At 38.5% G+C, this 13184-nt stretch overlaps 1 protein-coding gene across 6 annotated transcripts in view; it reads right to left on the reverse strand.

Annotated features, from left to right (window-relative positions):
* The window catches only part of pdzd2 (PDZ domain containing 2), a 43766-nt gene extending 31410 nt beyond the window's left edge, over positions 1–12356 (reverse strand). For 5 of the 6 annotated variants that reach the window (XM_034595684.1, XM_034595683.1, XM_034595685.1 and 2 more), the window contains exon 1: positions 11940–12350. The gene's annotated coding sequence lies outside the window, so the exon portion shown is untranslated. Of the gene's footprint in view, positions 1–11939 lie in introns of all 6 variants that reach the window. The other variant, XM_034595686.1, reaches the window with a different exon arrangement.
* Positions 12357–13184: the final 828 nt, after the last annotated feature.

Raw genomic sequence — 13184 nt, forward strand, 5'->3', positions numbered from 1 at the left:
ATAGAACAATGTTCTTGTCTCGTTTTCATCTCACAATCATCAAACTAATTCAATAAACTCATCTTAATTTTCTTCAACTCATTGCCTGCCTGTGTTCATTTTTATTTAATCTTTTCTTCAATCCATGATTCAATGTCTTGATAGATAGTGTTGGAGAATCTGCTGCAGTATCTCTCAAAACAAGCAGTTGAACCCAAAGGCTGACGATGTGTGAAACCTCTTGAAGGATTTTGAGAAAAGTCCAGTCACTGGGTATTAATGTAATTAAACACAATAATTTAATCTGGTGGGTTGATTTTAACTGAAGTTTGGGGATTTTGACTCTTTCTCCTGGGTCAGAATAAATAAATTATATAAATTATGTGTTATTATGTTATATTTTATTATATTATATTTTCGGTCTGCCTAGTTGTGTACAGCTACAGTATTTACAATGTATACAAGAATATATATGTATATATGAATGTTTGTGTATGTCTATGTATGAGTAATTTTGTCATAATTTCTGGATATAAACAAGTTGGCAGGAATATCGTATTGTATTTAAATTCATTTTGGTATCTAATCAAACTTTTTTCTTTTAGTATATATAAATTTATTATATATATTATATTCTTGACTTCATTGAAGGTTTATTTTGTGTAGTGTTTCTCAGCTAAGTAAAAGTATATGGTTGATAAGAAGGAAATAGACACGGTGTAGGGGTGAATGAGGAGACTATGAGAGGTTTCATTCTGGATACTGTTCCTCCTTGAAAAAATTATATCTTCAGCTTTCACAAGACAAAAAAACGGCTTAAGAAATCTGTCCGCAAGATGTCAAAGGTAGTTGCTGAACAATGCTGAAATCAGCATTCTAAAACGTACGTAATGTATATGTCTATGTTTGCATTGAAAAGAATGAGCTGGTGGATCGAGAAGTACAAGTCTTGTCAATGAGATGAAAATGATTGGCATGGTGAGGATAAACCTCCTTAATGGCTGCACTATAAGATCTGGAACAATAAAAAAAACTTAAATTAAAATGATGGACATTAAATTGGGCAGAAAAAAAGGGACAGCCACCACCTCATCTGTCACGCATGCTTCTGTTATGCTCAGCCAGGCAAGGCTCCACTGGAACTGACACACAGGCATTTACTGAGGATTTCACTGCTGATGGAAGCAACAGGATGAATGCAGAGATCGTCAGGAGCATTCTGTGCTCACATTTAGTCAAATGCATCAAATCTCACGTGAGGACATTTCATCACTCAGCAGAATAATGATTCTAAACACACAGCCAAAACCTTTCATGGTGAGGAGGTGGAATATTTGTGTCTGGCTGTCGGTCATCTTCAGACAGTCAGTGACTGGAATGGGTTTTCTACTAAACATTATATATGATAATTTTGTGTTATATGCATTTAAATACAGCTTTAAATTAATATATAGAGCACAGTTACATACAAATATCATTATTACAAAAATACCATACAAATCTTATCACGCAGTATCATGTAGTCGTACAGTTACACTTGAGATAATCAATAATATATTCCCTCATTCAAACACAGACATAATATAAAGCATCACATTTAGAACTAGAATGGCACTCAGAGTGAATACCTCTGCCAAAGACCACATACTCATAAATATCGTTCTCCTAAACATAGCAGATTTTTTTCTTCAAGGTTCATGAATCATGCTCTAAAGAAAAATCAACGACAATGTTTCGCAATGTTAAAGAATGTGAAAAAAACATTCCTGGATCTGCCCCCTGAGCCAGATCTGCACCACAATTGTATGGGTTCTTCTTTGAGTCAAAATTTCAACAATTACAGACGATAAACACTAGAATAAGTGCATACCTCTGCCAAGGCCCACATACTTATAAACATCAGTCTCTAAACATGATTGATTTTTTATCAAGGTCCATGAATTATTCTCTAAAAGAAATCAATCAAAAATCAATATAGTTAAGAAAGGAAGTTAAAAGACACTGGATCTGCAGGGACACAAGCAAACAGACATAACATACTTAGTGGAGGAAATAAAAATGGTCAGGGGTGAACACCCTTTGAAACTACTCAAAATAAAAATCAGTATCAAGTTAAATCTTATTTAGGCTATTCCTAAAATGCAACAGAAATACTTGATTTTGTAGAATAAAGCAAATACAGAGTAATGTAAGGCAGATTAAAGGTCCAATGAGGATCTGATAGCAGAAATGGAATATAATATTCATAGTTATGTTATCATTAGTGTAATCACCTGAACCTTGATGTCACAAACTCTTCTAGAATCACCCAGAGCACAGACAGTCCCTTTAAATCTGTAGCCACTCCGACAACACTTCAATCAATCAATCAATCCAATTTTATTTGTATAGCCCATATTCACAAATCACAATTTGTCTCATAGGGCTTTAACAAGGTGTGACATCCTCTGCCCTTAACCCTCAACAAGAGTAAGGAAAAACTACTAAAAATAAATAAATAAATAAAAACTTAATATTTTCATTAAAAATTATATCTACACATATATTTTTTAACAGAGATTAGATTTCACAAACATTTCCATTCAACCATACATTAATATTACAAACAAAAAACAACTTGGAAAGTCGGAGAAGATATTGGAACATGGGTCGCCCACGTCATCAATTATAAAGCTATTAACATCATTTTACAATCAGCTTTAAATAGTTGCTTCTACGGTCCACTTGTCAAATGCTACACTTTCGTCACTTGTACACTGTATGTCCGTCTCTCACAAGAACTTAACACTTTATCTTATCACACCTGATCCTTTTTCAGTGCTCTTCTTTATAATGCAATTAGGCTATTGTTAAGAGGTGTCAAGGTGTTGTTTAAATGCTCTAAACACAATAACACATTTTGTGTGTCCATGTTTTTCCAGATTACCACTTCAAAGCACCTAAACAACTCAGGGAATGGGACCTTCTGAGGAGCATGTGAATGCACTGCACAGTATCTGTGAAACCCACAGTCAGTGATGGAGACACTCTGTGGACACCTTAAGTTCTACACATTAAAAATAAATCATATTGATTATACTAGATGGGTGTTAACTTTTCCTTCATTTGAGGAAGGCCTCGCAATGACACCACTTTTTAAGCAGCTGTTAAAAACAGTTTAGTTAATGCTAAATCTAACCACTCGTAACAGGCTGCTCTCCTGCTGAAATAATGAAATCAATGAATGTCTGGATGATAAAAATCTATCTACAAGTGTATGCTTAATCTCTTTAATTTACAGTTAATTTATGCTTTCTAAATGTTTGTTTTATTGTTGATGGTCTTTATTGCACATAGTGGTCACGCTTATTTTGCAATTTTTTCTCGTAGTCTGCTGTTAATTGTATGTCTATTTGTGTAAGAACACTGAGTGCAACTACACCGGAGTCAAATTCCTAGAACTCACACATGGCAAATAAAGCTGATTCTGAAACGTGGTGCTAAAGCAGCAAAGGCCTTCAGGGGCCTAATTCATAATAGAGCGCTCATATGTAAAGTGAGGAATCTGGGTTGACCCTTGTTCTATGCTTAACTACAGACAGAGAGTGGAGCAGAGCCACATCTGTGGCAGATATAGACAAAAACACAGGCTGCCATGAGACCACACTTAAATGACTATGCAGAGCTTGGGCTTCAAATAAACTGTTGGGCTTTGTGGTACCATCTGTCTACTATTCCTGTACACTCCATCTGAAGGCAAACAGGGCCTGTCCTGCTCTGGTCTCAGCTCAGCCATGAACTGGAATGAGAGATGGAGGTTTGCAAGGAAAAAATGGAGGTGAGGGTGTGCTACAATCTCAAGAGGGTGAAGCTTTCAAAATATGGTATCAAGTGACAAATAATGCGCCACGATCCCATAATTAGCCAGATTTCCACCGCAGAAGCTTTCCCGAAGAACTGAACCTTTGCAGGAACACTGTGCTTTTCCACCACAGGGACCATGGTCTAAATTTAGTTCCGGGGATTTATACCCCCCCAAATAATCTGTGCTCGGGTTGTAGCATGCTTCATGAAAATACAGAAACCTTTGGGATCGGGCTTGCAGTGCTGAATATTGGTATTCCAGTGTTTTATTTGATTGGTTTATTTGATTTGCAAAATTTGACATAAACTCAGTAGATACCACTTTCACTGTGCGTGTTGTTGTGACACCAGTTTTCAGCAGGTAGGCCCACCTGGCCACGCTTTGCAGTAGGTGCGCACAGTACAGTCCCTGGTCTTAAGACCATGGTGGAATCATTAGACACATCAAACATCAAAAAGCTGTCTGCAGGAATAATTAGATTCCTTGAAAAAGAGTTCCTGGGTCTAAAAGTTCCATGTTCTTTTGGTCGAAACACAACAATTCATGACTAAAAGGAGCAAGTCCAACAGATGGATGAGATGCACCATTTTAAAGGCTATTCATTGTGCTTATTAATCCTCAGCCTGTGTGGTTCAGGAAGATGTTATTCAAGTCAAAGAATATAACCCTAATTAGGTCATCTATTTAGGATGCTAGTGAGATGCATTATGGGCTATGTAGGATCCAGCGTTTCTTTTGCTGGACCTATAGGTACTGTTTATTGCAGCTGTATTCACCGTGGCAATCATGATGTGGGTGTGTTGAGAAAATTGAGCAGAGTGTTCAACTTTGTGCATCACCACAGGCAGCTGGCAAACAACTCCCCTTCCTTACAGAACCTCTGGGCAGGGTCACTTAGACTGAGACAAATAAAGCTGCATTCACTTACACTCAAAGTGTGGATAAAAGTACTGTAAACAAGCTGCACACACGAAAAAATACCAAACACTAACTACATCAAGTTACTACTAGGGCTGTTGTCAGTGACAATCATGGCCAATTACATTCACTACTATCTACATACTATCTTCTACCTACATGGAATCAAATTATCATATTTACCAAACTGATATTTTACTGTAATAGCTGATAACATTAAACAAACTATTCAATTAAACTTCAGTATGATTACATCAAACACAAGGCAGAGGTCAGGCACCATCTTTCTCTGAATGGGATAGAAGTCCAGTATGTACATTGTTCACATACATTGTTGTATGTCTATGGTACACTCAGCTGTAAAACCACCGGCCATTGGAGATGTTGAAAAGCTGACATTAGGATTGGAGTAAAAAATCCTGCATCAGTGAAGTTCTTGGTATGTCCTTACATTTTGGGAAATGTGTTCCACTTTCTTTTGCAACAATGTTGCAATTGTATTTAGCAAATTAGCAATAAAGTTGTTACACTTGGAGGTAAATATAAACTCTGGTATTTTGCTGGAAAATCATTGCCAAAATGTACTTTTCTCTGTTTGTTTTTTTTGGTTTAACATGTCAAAATGTTTGTAAATTAATTGACATCTGAATGTACATGACTCGTGGCAATTCCCACACAGAACAATATGTAAAGCTTATAAGAAAGCCATTCCTTAGATTGTTCTACCCTTTTGGTAAATGTTACATGTTAATCAGAGCAGAATATTAATATTTATTTATTTTATATTTAGAGTGAGAAAAATACAAAGATGTTACCATGAAATCAATCTCCTACTAGAAAATGACTTCTTGGTAGAAATGCTATCAGTTTTTTCCTCAGTTTTTAGATGAATGCAACCAATGATCAAGTGTTCAAAAAAAAAGAGGAAACAAGAAAATGTTTTTGGTATAAAAAAACATTAGTTTTATTATTTCATTTGATATATTCACTGGTTACTTGTGATCAAAAATGCTAGCAGTGGCACCGGTGGGGGAAAGTGTTGCTATATATATATAATGTATTATTATTATGAGAATTATCATTATTAATATTATATAATTAAAGTGTTGCCCCCTGTTGCCTGCGGGCCACTGGTTGAATCTTTCTTCTCTCTTGCAAGAGGAACATGTAGGAGCCTCATGACAGTCTCTTGAATTTACACTACTCTGTCATATTAGCTGACAACTTGAATTTTCTTTAAAATGTATGAAAATGCCCCCATGAGGCCTTTTGGTAAAAGCTTTAAATTTAAACAGACAGAGATACACAGAAACAGGGTCAGTGCGTCAACTGATGACACAAATCCATTAAACAACAACAACAGTATTAACATGACATTTCAAGTTACAACCTAAATCCTTCTAAATGGAGCCCTTCCCCCTCTCTACATAAGCTCTGGCTGAACACTTGTAACAGAATTAAAGAGCTTTAGTCTGCATTGTTACAGAGAAAAGGCAGAACTCCACTGTCATCTCCGAGAGCTTCTGCTTATCACTGACATTATCATCCATTTCAAACACAGCTGTTGTTAAATACTTTAAAGATTTGATATTAGTTGAAGACCTGTCTCTTTTTTGTGTGCTATATCATGGATTTTGGAGGAAAGGAGCAGGTAATGCAAAGCAGTGTACGACACCTCAGAACATGCGTTCTCTTCAGGGACATGTAAACATTGTGATGCTCCTCCCCCAAATGTCATCACCATAATGTACATCATCTGACACACTCATCTGTTTGATGGTGCATTTTAAGTCTGCTGCCTGAGCAAAAAATCAGAAGACACCGTATATTCACATCATACAGGAACATTTTTTTACATATATGCACACATTACAATGTAAACTGATGTGGTATGACCATGATGTATACATCATAGATGTAGAACGTGTATTGTCTGTTGTCATTGTCCAGTGACCTGAAGCATTTATTTTGAAACTTATTTTGGTCTAATAAGTGACAACCAACGACAAGAGCTTCAAAAGAGTGAGCTGGTTGTTTTTTTCTCACAGGGCCACAAAGGAGACACATGACACATGTTTGCGTGGTCAGTGATGACAAAGTTTACTAAGCAAAGCAATGGAGAACATTGACTCCTAAAATGAACCTTAAATTAACATTTGGTTTATCTGAAACCACAGGGCTCAATGTGGCCTAGAATAAACCTACATTAACCTTACCACAGTAAATGGTCTATTACAGTGGAAAGCTCTAAGCATTGTTTGTATGGCAACCCACATGCCGTCTCCTCATGGGTGTATGTGCACTGTAAACAATTAGTGTTTACAATGTTGTAATGGTGCAGGACTAGACACTGCTTCTTGGACACTGTGCAGCATCCCACAGCTAGCACGTGAGAACACTACTGCAGAGGACTGTAAAACGACTTGCTGCTGCACCATCGAGGTGTAAACACTCCGACATGTCCCTCTACCTTAGAGTTTGACAACAGGGATTAGTTGCCCACTCTTTGTTCCGTGTTCAGGCTGACCTACATGTCTCGTCCCACCCATCCCCCTACACCCTGCTCTACTCCTAGGCACCATATGGCCAAAGATTAGAAAAAGCCACATTTCAGTACATCCGAAATGTCACATTGTTATAGAATAAAAGGGAAAACACACTAATGTAGTCCAGTGTAGTCCTGATACTTCAATCAGCTGGCGATACTGACTATAAAGAACATATTTTGGACCTTCAATCTACCATAGAAGATTCATAACAAACATGACATGTATGCACAGCAAATAGATTCTACCTGAAGATTGTTTTTACTGTCATTATTGCAATGCAATGCAAATTGGCAGATTTTTTCCAGTGCAATCTGAGAGCTGTTTTGTATCACTTTCTAATCATTTCACTTAAAGTTACTTTTAGAGCACTTCTGTTATACTGATGATGACTAGAGAATTGGAAGATACTATTTCTTCAGGGTGTGTCTAACACTTCATAAATTAAACTACTGCATTGCATTTGGTTTGAAATGGTTTATTAGGAAAATAGTCTGTTGTTGAGCTGCCCTCTCAAGTAGTGCTGTTCCATATTCTGTCCAACCGCTCAAGTAATTCGTTTTATTAATAGTTTGCAAAATTAATATGGTTGTTCCAAAATGTATCTATTAGGGGAAATACCTTGATTGCTTAACAGTGAAGCACTATAAATTCTTTACTTTTGGCACAAAGGTTTTGAAATCACAGGTTCCTGAGGAGTTTGTGAACATTGTATAGGAAATAAATGAAAACGAATGGCACACATCTTGATTTAACTGATTCAACTATGACTACTGAAAACCACTTCCTTTAACGGGTAAAGCAAGTACTGTTGCAAGTTCCAATATTTAAAGACCTTAATGTAAATCTTGATAACAAAGATTAGATAGTACTTTATAGTCATCCCTCACAATCCTGCCATGACAATGAGGCCATATCCACACTCTGTGTTTAGCCTACAAAGAACCATCTGTGGTGCAGCTGCTGAATCATAACTTTATACCTGAGCTGGATTGAACATATGGAATACCTACACCAATCCCACATGCATACATTCTTTTGATCAGAGGGAAGGCCCAAAACTGACCCACAGTCAATGATATAAAGCTGCTTTCAGACATGCACTGAACACCAGATAATCCCTGAGATTATCTGGTGAGGGGCTGTATATGAGAACGCAAATTTCCGAGTGAGAGCCTCCAGACATTCTCTGGAGTTTCTCCTGCCAGCCCCTTAGTAAAAACTCCAGATGATGTCTGAATGAGCCCGAGTGAGAATATAGCAGGAGATCCTCCAGAGGATTTACCACGAGCGAGTGTTTGTGTTGATGACGTTTCTAACACACCTTGGACTGAAAAGCATATCAAGAGAGCCTTTGATAAGGGCCAACACCAGTGTAGATGTGCTGTAAACAGAAACACCTGATTTTAAATTGAAGTTGCGTCCTGCCTCTGCCCCCTCACCTGAATGCCCTGGAGATTTCTGTCGTGTCTGAGCAGTGTCAGCAACATGATGCTCCACCAGAAAATACACTGTCCTTACTCCTCTACAGTTAAATGTAACATTTAACATCAGGTGAAAGATTCATTGATCTCAAAAATAAACTAATCAAGGGATGAGATGAACATGTGACAATGATTGATGGTTCACATTTTACTAACACTGCAGAATATAAAAAGAAAACGCTACTCATTTTTCCATATTAACCTGCAAGTCAAACATGCTGCAGTTAGCCTAACATGTCTGAGAGTCTGCATCATAAAGTTAGTTTACATTAAGTAACTCGCATTTTTTTTCGACTCTATTTGAAGTGTTTTATTTAGTTATACAGCATGTACAATAGGAGATTTTTGCTTGAAGGGGAAACTGATTCAGGGCTCAGAGGCTGAACAGGGGCACTGGAACATGCCAGGGATTAGAGATATTTATTGTTTCAGGCCATGGTGAGCTGCTGTCAGCAGTTTGTGAGTGGTGTGCCGAGAGAGCAGGGCAGGCTGATTCTGTCTAGAACAGGAACAGAGGATTTTCACCTCACTGTATTCAAATGGTTGAGCTCTGTTGAACAAGCAACACAACGCAGCACAAGCAACATAACACAGAACCACAATGCAGTTCGGCAACACATGATGAGTATGTGTGTGTGTATCAGGCCGCACTATCCCAAAACTAGAGAGAGTTGAAACAAGCTGAATCAAGTTCAGACTGAAACACTTTCACCTTAAGTCATCTTGTCATCACCTTCATTTGTGTTATCTAAGGGGGAATCTAAGTGTATTTGCAGAGTCTCCAGCGCGGGACCAACATGTTTAAACATGTGGGGTGGTAAGAGTGCACTGATAATGGAATATGTTCATGTACGACAGTTGTTTGGGGCTAGGACTTTCTATCTGGGCAGGTGCAGAAAAGAAATGCTTTGAGGGGGTTTGAAAATAATGATTATATATATATATATACACCCAGGCATGACGAACAGCACTGCGTTAGGACATTTCCAGAGTTACTGTGGACACAGTCAGATTGAAGGTCCTTGATACGTACCACAACAGAATTATGATTGTGAATGCATGAAAAATGATTTATGGAAATGCGGGTATCCTCTTACAAGAAGAGTGGATCATATATTAGATTAGGTGATAATCTGTTCAGACACGACTGTTTATAGCAGTGTACAGTGCAAACATCCATTCTTAGAATCAACCAGTGTCCCTCCATCTAACTAATGGTCCTATATTAACAAATGCCTCCTAGAGAACAGTCACAACTCAGATTTGATCTGTCTTAAACAAATGCCCACTCGTGCCATATGTACATTAAAATAGGTTTAGGTACCTGTTCATCAAATCATTTCTGCTGCCCATAGTGGTTAAGGCATCCTTTCCTGACACAATTTGAATGACAGTAATTGGGGACAAAGTCCACAGTGTTTTTCCATAAATGTGAAGTTTATCTAAGGTCAGTAAGATGCTACAGTGCTCAGAATATTTTCAAAAGTTACAAACTATTATTGTGAAATGACCTCCTTTTGTTTCTCAGTGCAGTTTCTGCTTGTGGAGGTTCAATGGAGGACAGTATTACAAAAAGGACATATGATAGAGACTGTAACTTTGAAAGATACTCACTTGATTGATCTAATGCAGGCCACTGAAGTCTCTTCATTCAAACTTTGGAATCAACACAAAACGAGGACTGTGGAGTTTGTACCCCGTCTCACCCATGTGAAATATTTTACAAGAGTATATCCCAATGACCAGTATGAGGTGGTCCAGTAAGGAAGGATGATTTATGTGCTGATGTATATATGCCCCCTGACTGCTATTTATAGACAAATGGTCCACAGCACCAACTCATTCTGACCAGGCCTGATCCTGACAACTAAACATCCTCAGCAGAGCCCAACATGAAGCAGATGTTTTTTTAATATCAAAACTCTCAATTTTCTTTCTCCCTCTCCCTCTCTCTCACCTATTTCTCACACACCCACTCACACACACACACACACATACACATGTTCAAAACACATTAAGTGCAGTAAAAGACCTGCTCTTGCACTAGCTGTTTTATTATCACGAAATAACACAAGACGTTTGTCTATGGACAGACTGTTGCTGTGGAACATCCATGCCAAAAAAAACATTTTCCCGCACAACACTTAAAAATATTGTTTATTTTTTAAGATTATTCTGAAGCTGTCATATAGACTGAATGAAAAGTTCAGTCATTCTGATTGGATCAAATGGAAGAATATCTGCTCCTATCGAAACTGCTTCAAACAGCACTCTCTGCGTGGACCTATAGAGGTGGACCAACTGACTGCTCCTGCATAGTGCTCCAGGCAAAGCAACAAACGCTGTGTGGAGAAGTGTGAACTATAATCACATGTGTCTGGTTCCTGAAGGTGGTAGGCTGGGAATGATCAGTGCAGTCTGGATGGCAGCCTGTAGATGTAAAAGCTATCACATTATTATACAGTGAGGTCATTTGGAAACAGCAGTCAGAGGAGAAAAACAGTGAATGGAGAAGCAGAGATTTCCTCAGCAGGAATGCAATGATAGCAATTCACCCGCTGCTTTCCATCAGGACAGAGCAGTCCAGCAGGGTTTGACAGAGGGATGAGCTGAAGAGGGCCCATCTGTGGACACCAAGACAATCTCCTGATCTGCCTGTCTGCACATTACCCTGCTTCACTCACCACTATACAAACACAAGTTAATGTGGATGCAGGAGCCCGTCTCATTTTACTTTCTGTTATTTGCTTTTTTTATTAGAACTCATTTTTAGTTAATACTAAACCGATTCTCTGGACAATGTTGCCAGTCACAGAGATGGCTTATGTGTGCTAGTTGGACAATGGAGCAAGATGTGGACAGAATTAATCCAACGTTATTTTCTAGTTTAAAAAGTATCTCATACAAATCCAGCAAGTACTCACATTCTATACGGATTCGATATATTGAACAAGTTCAAGTGGCTCTAATGAGGTGACGGTGCCGTTTGCGTCGTGACTGTAATATTATGAGCCACCGTGATCCTTCTGTGTCCATGTCACAGCAGCACAGTGAGAGGACACAACCGACTGCACCAGTTCACTCTCTGTGACTCTATGTTGCAGTGTGTGAGACCGTGTGAGAAAGTATCATGCAGCGGGTAAAAACAGACAGCACAGGATGTCGTACCTTCAACTACATGGTCACTCACTCCGAGGGATCCCGATCCCACTTCACAGAGTTGGAATATTCCATGTCGTCAGTTTTTTTCTTTTATGAAAATAAACTAGGTCTCCAAAACGCACATACACAGCTTATAAGATCTTCTTAGCGGTTAAATCCGCGCAAGAATAAAGTAGCGCAAAGCTGCATTTACGCGCAGCTTGGGGAGAAAAGTGTCTCCAGACTTCAACTCCATTCAACAGATATCCACTGCAGGAAAAAGCGTCCGAGAAGCGACACTTCTGCTGAACTGCACTTTAATAATGTTCTGCGTTCTTCTTTCTCCACAGATGGATACTCCGCGTCAGGGAAACTGATGAGCTTTCATTCGGCTGCAGGCGGAGGGCGGAGACAAAATGTCCACATTTTGTTGAGACGGCGGTTTTATCCTGAACTCCGCCTCCAGCTCCTCTTCCTCCGTCGACTGTTCATTCACTGCTGTACTCCAGCTGACAGCGGCGTGGCGTCGCTCCGGTCCACTGCACGGTCACCAATCCCATCAATAATACAATCAACAGCGATCTATTTCTACTGTTATCTTTGTCGTCATTATTAGTACTATGTTTATATTATTTTATTGGATGTTAATTTTATTGTGATATCGGCCCACGAGTCTGAAATAAAGCTCAACTATTATTGCGCCAAATCATAATAAACATTATCTCAAGGCCCTTAACATAGAAGGTCAAGACCTTCAAAATTATAGAGAAACCAACAGTTCCCACAATGAGCAGCTTTCTGGCGACTGTGGAGAGAAGAACTCCCTCATTAACTGGAAGAAACCTCTAGCAGAAGCAGACTTCAGTTTAATATTACTCACTGAGTAACTCTTTAACCCCAATTGAAGAATGGACCTGTCAGTCAATAAGACATGATTATTTTCACATATTTGTATGTAAACCTCTCTGATTGGTCTTGTTGATTGAAGGTGAACACAGCACTATTCACTGAAGACAGTACAACACCTCCTTCTTTCACTAATGTTCAGTTACAGTGACACAATATAGTGATAAGCTCAAAGTAGAGAATTATTTGGGCTAAAGAAAAAATCTTTAGGGCTACAACCATGAGTGCCCAGGCCAGTTGATGTCCCCCATAGAGCCTCTTTACAGCAGCCATTTTGACATGAAATAGAAGGTAAAACCAGGGATGACTAATCACATTAATTAAGGTTGTGCTCTATTTAGCCTTAATTAATGTGATTAGTCACCC

Source organism: Hippoglossus hippoglossus, chromosome 9 (genome assembly GCF_009819705.1).
Source record: "Hippoglossus hippoglossus isolate fHipHip1 chromosome 9, fHipHip1.pri, whole genome shotgun sequence".
Classification (NCBI taxonomy): Eukaryota; Metazoa; Chordata; class Actinopteri; order Pleuronectiformes; family Pleuronectidae; genus Hippoglossus; species Hippoglossus hippoglossus.